This window comes from Notamacropus eugenii, chromosome 4 (assembly GCF_028372415.1).
Source record: "Notamacropus eugenii isolate mMacEug1 chromosome 4, mMacEug1.pri_v2, whole genome shotgun sequence".
Lineage (NCBI taxonomy): Eukaryota > Metazoa > Chordata > Mammalia > Diprotodontia > Macropodidae > Notamacropus > Notamacropus eugenii.
Genome location: NC_092875.1, coordinates 10132811 through 10143504, shown reverse-complemented (window position 1 = coordinate 10143504; position 10694 = coordinate 10132811). Strand labels below are relative to the sequence as shown.

At 40.3% G+C, this 10694-nt stretch overlaps 1 pseudogene; it reads left to right on the top strand.

Moving 5' to 3' along the window:
• The first annotated feature begins 8989 nt into the window (after positions 1-8989).
• Positions 8990-9893, top strand: LOC140502153 (uncharacterized; annotated as a pseudogene).
• Positions 9894-10694: the final 801 nt, after the last annotated feature.

Genomic DNA, 10694 nt, shown 5'->3' with positions numbered 1-10694 from the left:
CCTACTTTGTCAGAACTATAGATAAAAAGGTCCATCCCCTCTCCCAACTTCATACACACACATACACACACACACACACATGTCTCCGTCAGGGTAACAATCTGTGTGTCTTTGGAAAGAAAAAAATCTGTCTTTGGTCCCTTTTTGAGAAATTCTGAGCTGGTTTCACAAATCTTGTGCCAGTTTGAGGATGTCCTTTGGGCCCATGGGAAAGATGTCCATTATCCCCTCAATAAAGTCAGTATAGGCTGTGAACATTCCTACATTCATGAATACTCCAGGATGGTGCCAACATGCTTAAAAATTGTTTTGCCCAAAAGCAGTTGTGTTTTTTCTCTTTTTTTAGAAATTTCAGGATAGCTTATTTTCTATGGCTTGGGGAAAACTTGTTCCTATGTTCCCTATAACTGAAAAATGACTGCCTGAAACAAGTTGGAGATGGCTTTTCTTCTGGTTATGAAATGTAGTTTTATAAATTGGTTTCAAATAAGTGCCACAATTCTAAACAGACCCCAAATTCAGGGGCAGGTAGCTATAAGCACACACTTGGGTGCCGCAGTAGTGATCATGAGAGGTATTAATAGTTATAAAATACTTACCTCTAAGGTGACAAAGTTCATTCCATAGCACCAGATACTCTCTTCTGTGATAAATGAATAAATGCAAAGTTTGTATTAACTTGTTCAGTGTAAGCACCGGTGCTGATGATACAAAACAAGATGAAAACCTACTTTAAAAAATTTATCAGATTCAGTTCTTATATTCATGTGTAGGTATGTGGATAGCTAGCTAGAGATGATAGACAGAAAAATAGATGGATAGATTAGATGAGTGAGCAACGAAAGCTTTACTGTGCTTCATCTGGACTGGAATACCTGCTCCATTGAATGTCATGCAAAGCCATGACTGAGGACACCTCTTGTTTGTTTCTTTTGCCAGGACCAAGTCTCCCTCCGCAGAATCTTCCTAATTATGAGAAACATTAGTTCTCTGATTTTTGTCATACCATTTATTCTCTGTGGGTCACAACCTCAAGGAAAGCTTTTGGTTTGTCACCAGACTCCTTTATTTCTTTTTACTTAGGGATGCACTGTTGGATAAAGATTTTTGGAAATCATCTTTTACTTTTTGAGAATTAAGAAATGCTTCATTGGATGTTTAGTTTCCCCCATATTGTCAGCATCTATAAATCCTTTCCATTTTCAGAATCATTTAACTTTCCCATTGCCCACTCATTGGTCCATCATTTTCTCCATAAATTCCTCAGGTTCTGCTTACTCCAAGTATTTACTCTTGCCTTTCTATGTCCCACTTCCTTTTTCCCCAGTGTGCTTTGTAAAAGGTAAAACATTTTTTTGCAGACTAGAGCTTTTCCCACTAGCTGGGCTGAGTGTGCCTGCCTCTCCTACATACCTTTTAGTACTGCTGGCAAAGGGAAAGGAAAATTGAGGTTGGATGTGGCACAGTAGCTTCTGCCAGCGTACTGCTGCCCACAGAAGAGGGTCGCTTTCCCCGCATTTTCCTCTCTCAAGTCTCGGAGCACTTCAGTCCTCCAATCCCTATGCTTGTAACAGTCAAATGAAGATAAGAATTTTCCACAAGGAAGATGAATACCTAGAAGAAATGAAGCAAGCGATAAACATGTAATAAGAGCCCTGGAAGAAACAGAATGGAATGGAATAGAATATAATGTTGGGGACCTAGGGTGGCCAAGTTCCAGAGCTGAGAGAAGCAGAGCTGCTAAGGTGACCAAGGCTCTAACTGGGAGTGTTTGCTGGACAGACAGATGGCACTCCAAGCCTGGGGGAAGAGGTTCCCTTTTAGATCATCGGAGTGCATGGTTGGGAGGCCCTTGATTAATCAACTAACGTGCACTTATTAAGCTCCTAGTGTGTGTACTAGTTGTGCTCAGCACTGACAACTGGGAGAATCAGGAAAGATCTCCTGTCATAAGTGGTACTGCAGCTGAGCCTTGAAGGGAATTAAACAATTCCAAGAGGGAGAAGGGAGACCATTCCATGCATGGAAAAGCCTGGGGAAGGGGATGGAATGCCCTGTGTGGGAACCAGCAGGTAGACCACTTTGGCCATAATGATAGGATGGAGCTAGACTGTGAAGTTTTAAAATAGGAAACATACTGAGTCCCTCTCCCCTTCTCCACAACTCTGTCCTCTTCTTCCCCGCCTCTTGCCCTTTTTTGGTCTCTTTTTTCATACTCTCTCTTTCCTTCTTTTTCTACCTTTTTCCTCCTTCTACTTCCTTTTATTTTGCTTATTTCTCTACCTTTCCTCCTATCTTTTCCTCTGTTGCCTTCCTGGTCTTCCTTTTGAGTCTTTTTCCTGCACTCTCCTGTCCTCTTTCCCCCACCTGCCTTTCCTTCTGCCCTCCTCCCCATCCTTTGTGCTCTAGATAGATACTGAGACCACTTCCAGAATCTACCACTCGCAGATTCTGTTAGCTTGTGATTTCCCCTCTCTTCTTCCACACCCCACTGTGTTCTCTGCTCTTTTTCTCCTTCATCTCCAAAGCTGAATTCACTGTCTTCCCTGTAAAGCCTCTCTTCCTACAAACCCTGATTTCTGTAGGATACATCCCCATTCTCTCACTCATTACCTTGGAGTCCTCCTTGACTCCCCATTTCCCCCAGATCCCATCAATTCCCAGTCTTGTCTGTTCACCTCAACATCATCTTTCATCGGTTGCCCTCTCTCTGCTCAGGTGGCCACCGCCCTGGTTCAGGGGCTCATCTTGTCTCCTTTTTAAACTCATCTCCAAGCTTCCAGCTTCTCCCCTCTCAAATCTGTCTTTCCCACAGCTGCCCAGATGATCCCCTGTAAAAACATGGGGGAGCACACAGGAGACCGCTTTACAAAATCTTTAAGTTCCCCTCTTGCCTCTAGCGCAAAGCATGGACTCCTCAGCTTGAAATTTATGGATCTCCCCAATGTATCTCAAACATGTCTTTCCACATTCATTTCCCATGACTAGGAGGTGTTCTGACCTTGTCCCATCTCCTACCTCCGTTCATTTCTACCCCTCTCCTCATGCCTGAAGGTCCCCTGCTTACCTCAGTCAGTAAACATTTATTAAGCACCTACATCTAGGCAGTTAGGTGGTGCATTGGATAGAGCACTGGGCCTGGAGTCAAGAGGACCTGAGTTCAAATCTGGCCTTAGACACTCACTAGCAATGTGACCCTAGGCAAGTCACTTAACCTTTATTTGCTGCAGTTTTCTCCTGCAAAATGAGCTGGAGAAGGAAATGGCAAACCTGTCCAGCATCTTTGCTAAGAAAACTCGAAATGGGGCTATGAAGAGTCAGACACGACTGATAGCAACAACAAAAGTGTGCTAAGTGCTGGGGATGCCAAGGCAAAAGATGGTGTCCAGCCCCAAGGAACTTAGCATCTAATGGGGGAGACACATGCAAGCAACTCTGTACCAATAAGCTATATGCAAGAAAATAGGAAATAATTAACAGAGGGAAGACTCCAGCATCAAAGGGGGATTGAGAAAGGCTTGTTGTAGAAGGTGGGATTTTTGTTGAGACTTGAGGGAAGCCAGAAAATCCAGGAGTGGAGATGAGGAGAGTTCTAGACTTGGGGGTGGGGGCAGCCAGTGAAAATGCCTGGAATTGGGAGATAGAGGCTCTTGGTCATGAAGCAGCCAGGAGGCCAGTGTCACTAGATCAAAAAGAACATGTGGTGAGTAAAGTATAAGAAGCCTAGAAGAGGTGGGGAGGGGCAGAGTGTGGGGAGCTCTGAATGGTAGACAGGATTGTATATGTGATCCTGGAGGTGATGGGGAGTTCTTGGAATTCATGGGCAGGGCAGTGGGCACACCTGGGCTTTAGGAAGATCACTTTGACCTAATGTTGAGGATGGAGTGGGGAGAGACTGAGGCAGGGTGACTAACCTGAAGCCTGTTGCAGCAGTTAGGAATAAGGTAATGAGAGTTTGCCCAGAGAGACCTACCTAGAACACCACCAGGGTGCCCTCAGTGTTAGGGAAGAGAAGGGCATCTAAGAGACATGATGTGTTGGTAGAGTTGACAGGGCTTGATAGGAGATTGGATATTGGGGGGTTGAGAGAGTGTGGAGTCAAGGATGACACCTAGATTGAGACCCTGGGAGGACGATGATGTTTTCCATAGTAACAGGGATATCAGGAAGAGGGGAGGGTTTTGGGGGAAAGATACTGAGTTCAGTTTTGGACATGCTGAGCTTAAAATGTCTACAGGACATCCAGTTCATGCCGTCTTATAGGCAGCTAGAAATAGGAGTCTGGAGGTGAGGAGAGAAATTATGGCTAAATAAGTAGATTTGAAAATCATCAGAGATGATAATGGGTTGGATCCATGGGAGCCATATTCTATAACCACTTGTCCATTGTGGACTGGGACCCAGCTTTGTATGTTGTTGTTTTAATCATACATATATACACACACATGTATATACACACACGTACATATAAATACATAAGTACACATACATATACACATATGTGTATATACATGTTTATATGTGTGAGTATATATGTAGATATATATATATGTAAAACAATTCTTTATGTTCTGCCTTTGACACCTGATGGCTGTGGGTGACCAGAGACAAGCTGCTTGTGCCATAGGCAGCTCTCCAAGATGAGAAGTTATAGACAAAGAATTCAACCCATATTAATGGAGGGAGCGCCCATAGCAGGAAAATCACAATCCCTTAATGTGACATTAGATACTTTAGATGTCTAATTTTTATCTGCTTTTCATGGCATCAATTTTTTCTTTTAATAATTTTTTGTTTCACAGAAATAAAATATTTAATGAAGTCCATCAAATCTATGTTGTTCAAAGTGCTGCCATAAGAGAAAACAGTTCATCTCCTACCACATCTGAGCACCCCTTGCTGTACAGTGTGTATATTCACCATCACCAAAGAACAACCCAAATTACCTGTTGCCTTCATATCCCCATCTCATGTTTTTCTTCTGTGAAAATAATTTTAGACTTGTGCTACTGATAAAATCAGATTTTGATGTAGTTGTAGCAAAAGCGTCTCTTCTGATTGTTTTCTTCTTCCTGAATCGCATCTTCTAGCTCTTCTCATATTTATCTGTGTTCTTCACTGACTCTTGGGAGAACTCATTTATTCTTCCACTTAACGCAATTCAGCCATCACCCACCCACGGAGCATGTGGCTGCTTCCATCCTTTTGCTGTTACAAATAAAGCTCCTCTGAATATTTTTGTAGTAAGACTTCCTTGTTTCCTTTTCTTACCTTCCTTTTGATTTACTCTTGTTGGTGGGATCATTATGAAAAAAGGGCATGAGCACTTTGGTAACTCTGGCTGAATACTTTCTTCCCAAAATGGCTGAGCTTATTCACCACTCCACCAGCAGGATACTCACAAGCCCATTTCTCCAAAACTCCACCAACAGTTAGTTTCACTTCATTGTTTAGCACAGTGCCTGGAACATAGTAGGTGCTTAATAAATGTTTATTAGAAGACTGACAAAAGAAGTGATCCCTTTGCCCAATTAATGGGTGGGAGATGACATCTCAGAGCTCATTTCATTTGTTTATTGGCATTTATCATTAGAGGGTTTGAACAGATTTCTAGGGGCCAGTTGGTCATTTTGTGTTTCTGCTTCAGAGAAATGTCTGCTTGTACTCTTTGGTCTTTTCAAAGTTGAAACTTGATATCAATGTATTATAGGTTGGACATGTCAGATTTTTAGCAGAAAAATGTATTTAAAATATTTTTGTATGTTCTCTTTAATTTTGGACACTTTGCTTTCTGCTGTGAAAAACATTGTTGATTTTATATCATTGAATCCATTCATTTTATTTCACAATTTCTCCTGTTTTTCAGGTGTAAGAATTTCCCGTTTCTCCACACTTGGAATACATTTATCATTTTGTTTTGTTTTCATTTCTTGGCTTGTGCTTTTCCTTTTCTCTATTTCATCCCATAATCTTTTGGGAATTTCCCATTATCTGTACTGTGAGATGTGGATGGGATCCCAGTTATTACACTGCTATCCAGTTTTCATAACAAATCTTACTAAATAGGAATAACTCCTTTGCCCAGGTTTAACACCTTGGAGTTGTCTAGCACTGATCTCTTCTAGTCCTTTCTTTCTCATTCTAGATTATTTGTTCTCTCCACTGAATTATTTTTCTAGCTCATAGCAATCAAATCAAATCTGGCAAATGTGAGCTCTCACTGTGCGTGTTCCTTTGATTTTCCCCTACCCCAATGCCTTCTTGTGGATTTGCTGTTCTTCCATATAAACTTTTCTTATCACTTTATTTCTACTAATTCAGTCAATAGGTATTTATTAAACATCTATTATGTGTCGGGCACTGTGCTGATCACTGGGGATACAAAGAAAGGAGAAAATGGTCCCTGCCCTCAAGGAGCCTACAGGCTAACGGGGGAGACAACATGCAAACAAATATATACAGATGAGCTATAGACAGGAGAAACAGGAAATAATGAAAAGCAGTGTTACATTTGAAAATAGTCTGAGCATTATCGATTTATTAGTTAGACTAGCAGTAACCAATAAATTGGGTCAATGGCCTCTCTGAATGACCAGAGGCCCCAAGGTATGGCCTTAATTTAGTTTTGGGGAGTTCAGATTTGGATAGGTGGAAAAGACAATATTATTGGTTACAGAACAGATATCATTATAGGGATGGGGACAACATGATTGGTTACATCAAGAAAAGCAGGCTAGTACCCATGTAGGGCTAGTAACCACTCCTCTCGGTCATAGAGGAATGCTTGATTGATTTAAGGGACTCATCTGCTTCTAGAGGTTATTGATAGTGAACCAGAGATAGCAGACTCCCTGGCTCCTAGGAGGGAGATACAATCCTCTTTAATTGTCTTGTGGAAATGTTCCAGGTCATCAGATAGCAAACAGATGTCATGGAGTTTTTCAGGCACTGAAGTTATGAGGTATAACAAGTTTTCATTTCACTAATTCAGAGGGGTAACTAAACTCCTACAACTAAGAAATGTTCATTGTTTGAGTCCACCTGCAAGGTCAGAGATAGTGTACCAGACTCCCTGGTGTCCACCTGCATCCCTCAAGGACAGCAGTGATTAACAGGAGAACTGAAATTCTAAACTTAGCTTTTAGACAAAGAAATGTGGCTTGAACAAGCGTACAGAATGGGGCAGTAACAGTAGAATCAATTACAGAATAGAATTGGTTATAAAAACAATTTAATTTTTTCAGAGAGAAGGCACTAGGATTAAGAGGGGTTAGGGAAGTCTTCCTGTAGAAGGTGGGATTGTAGCTAGGACTTGAAAGTCAGGGAGACATGAGGAAAGAGAACATTATCCATTGATATCTTGATTGGCATTATATTACATCTATAAATTGATTCTGTGATATCTTTTCTATAATTGAATGAGAGAATTTGTCAGAATTTAGGCAAACTAAACCAAAAGAACTTCCCCTGATCTCCCGGTCAAATGATCGTTATTACAAAGGAAATTGGGTTAATCTTGTCATGTCTAGTCTTGATGAAGTCATGTGATCACTGCTTCTGTTTCAGTAACCATCCCTTTTAACAAAAGGGTCTAGACTTTTCTCTGGGCATCAGTCAAACTCACTGGTCCCTTGTTAGCAAATTAAATTCTCTTTTCTTTTGGGAGGAAATGAGCAGATCTGCCCATTTCTAGTCCTGTGATGCTTTCACTTTCCACTGTTGTTCAAAAATCATTCTCAGAAGTATTGCAGTTACACAGGTCTTGTCTTTTAATGCCCCATCATTTACTTCATGGGATCATTGATCATACAATTGTAGATTTAGAGATGGAAGGGGCCTCAGAAACCATTTATTCCAGTGCCTTCCTTTTGCAGATAAGGAAACTGAGGCTCACTGACTTGCTGAAGGTTACATAGGTCTAAGTTGCACATCCCGGCACTCTGACACCAGATCTTGGACCTCATAACTTGAAGTCATCCAGGTCAGCTCGGTGCAGGGCTTGGGCTCTCTTACTTTCTCCCCATCTGTTATGAATATCAGCTCATTGTTAGTCATTTTTATTCAGTTCTTTTTGGCCAGGGTGGGCATAGACATTTCAGATATAATGAATTTATCTGGCAACATGATGAGAAATACCACAGTGTGGCACACTGACCACCGGCTGGATGCTTCTCCTGGGCTCTAGTCTGAGGTTTGGTACACATGTGTTACTTGCAATTGCATAGTCACATCTTTTCTTTTGGACTCAGTTTCCTTGCCTACAAAATAAGGGAGTTATTCTAAATAATCAGTAATGTTGTGATTCTGTGGGACTGGTCACCTGACTTGGAGCAACTCTTTGTTGTAAATATTCATTCAGAAAGTGACCTCCTGGATCTTCACATTTTGGTCCTAATACTGGCCTTGACAATGATGCACAAGAAGTTTACATCATAGTTTCAGGAGGTTTCATCATATAGTGAAAAAGAGCTCTGGACTTGGAAACCAAAGACCTGGGTTCGAGTTCCAGCTATGACATGTGTGCACAAGTTAGTGATCTGACCTTCAGTGAACTATTAAATTACATTCAGTTCCAGTTTCCTCTTTGAAAAAATTTAATAACTGACTTGCCTACCTTACCAGATTCTTTGGAATGTGTGTTAGAGGGTGTTCTTTGGAGCAGCGTGAAGTCTACTTATAAATTATAAATAACTCTACAGATATAGTCTTATCTAGTCTATAGTTTAAAGTTTGACAGTGATTTTTCTTGATAGAAGAAACAGAAGATGGTATTAAATATATTACAGGTAGATCAGTGAATATTTACACTTTTAAATTTATCTCAGAATTTAAAAGCAAGCAGTCACCTCCAGAGTTGGATCTTTCTGTAGGAGTATTGTCCCATAAAATACTCACAAGGGATGATTCTTATATCTCCAGATCAGGTGAAGCCTTGGAACGTGACTTCTGACTAGAAAGGCAGCAAAGCTGTGTGGAGAAATATTAAAAATGTAAAGAATGTGGGAAAACCTTCTCTAGGAGCAGAAGACTCACTGAACATCAGAAAGTTCATTCTGGAGAGAAATCTTATGAATGTAAGGAATATAGGAAGGCCTTCCATCATAGGGTAGAATTTACTGGACATCAGAAAATTCATACTGGTGAGAAAACTTAAGAATGTAAAAAATGTGGGAAAGCATTTTGCTGGTGGACAGGACTTAGTCAATACCAGATAATTCATACTAGAGAAAAACCTTGTGTATGTAAGGAATGTGGGAAAGCCTTCCCCAGAGCACTGCTCTGACTCTACATCAAAGAGTTCATACAGGAGAGAAGCCTTATGCATGTAAAGAATGTGGGAAGGCCTTCTGAGAGAACATACACCACACCTGCCATCAGAAAATTCACACTGGAGAAAAGCCTTATGTATGTACTAAATGTGGAAAATCCTTTAACTGCAACTCATTCCTTACCTCCCATCACAGAATTCATCTTGGTGACAGACCTTATGAATGTAAGGAATGTGGGAAGGCCTTCCATCAGAGCACACAGTTTACTTGACATTGGAGAATTCATACTGGAGACACACTTTATGAATGTAAGGAGTGTGGGAAGGCTTTCCATAGGAGCACAATATTGACTCAACATCAGAGAATTCATACTGGAGAGAAGCCTTATGAATGTGATGAGTATGGAAAGACCTTCCATCAGAGGACAGGACTTACAGATCATGAGAAAATTCATACTAAAGAGAAACTTTATGAATGTAATGAATATGGGAAGGGCTTCTATCAGAAGATGGGACTTTCTGAGAATTCATTCTGGTGAGAAGCCATACGAATGTCATGAATGTGGAAAGGTCTTTCACTGGAGCATGGGAGTTACATGACATCAGACAGTTCATGGTGGAAAGAAATCACATGATTATGAAAATAGCTTCTGTCCAAAATAAGATTTATTTGACATGAAAATTTGTACTATTCTAAACATATGCTTGTAATATTTGTTGTAAGGTTTTCTTTCCTCAAGAACAAATAATTTAATCATTAAAGAACTTAAAATGGAAAGAAACCTTATAGATATAAAGTCTTATTAAGTAATGCACATCAGAACGATTTCAGTCAAACATTCATTTTGCTGAAAAATGTAGAATTCAGACTGAAAGGAAAGTCAATGAACAAACAGAGAAATCTCAGATTTCTCATATTGGCTTTTCTTTGTTCTTTTAAATAAGAACATGAAACTATTTATTGACCACTGTTCATCACTATGTATAATAAACAATATAGAGTTGTATTATATCCCAGTGCCTACAATCCTTTGTTTTTGCCTGACTCCTCTGGAGCCCTGAACCCACGTGCTAAAAAGGCTGGTTCAGTATGTTCACGTGATGGGTTGGGACAAAGAAATGCAAAAATGCTTGTCAGTAGCAAAGAAGACTACAAAAGCCTTGGTGTGTTTGCTTATCCCTCATCGGTGCCCATAGTTAGGAAAACAGAACACCCCCCCCCAGTGCCCGCCTTTATCTGAAAAATATTAAAGGTCCATCAGATAGGGTCATTACTGCGTGATAGGAAACAGACCCTTTAGTTAGTGAAGATGTACGGTCCTCATTTTCCAAAACAGGAAATGTAACTTTTTCTCTTTGAAAAATCTTATCTGAAATGGTTATTATAAGTGATGTAAATATTAAGACACATTTTAAAATAAATTCT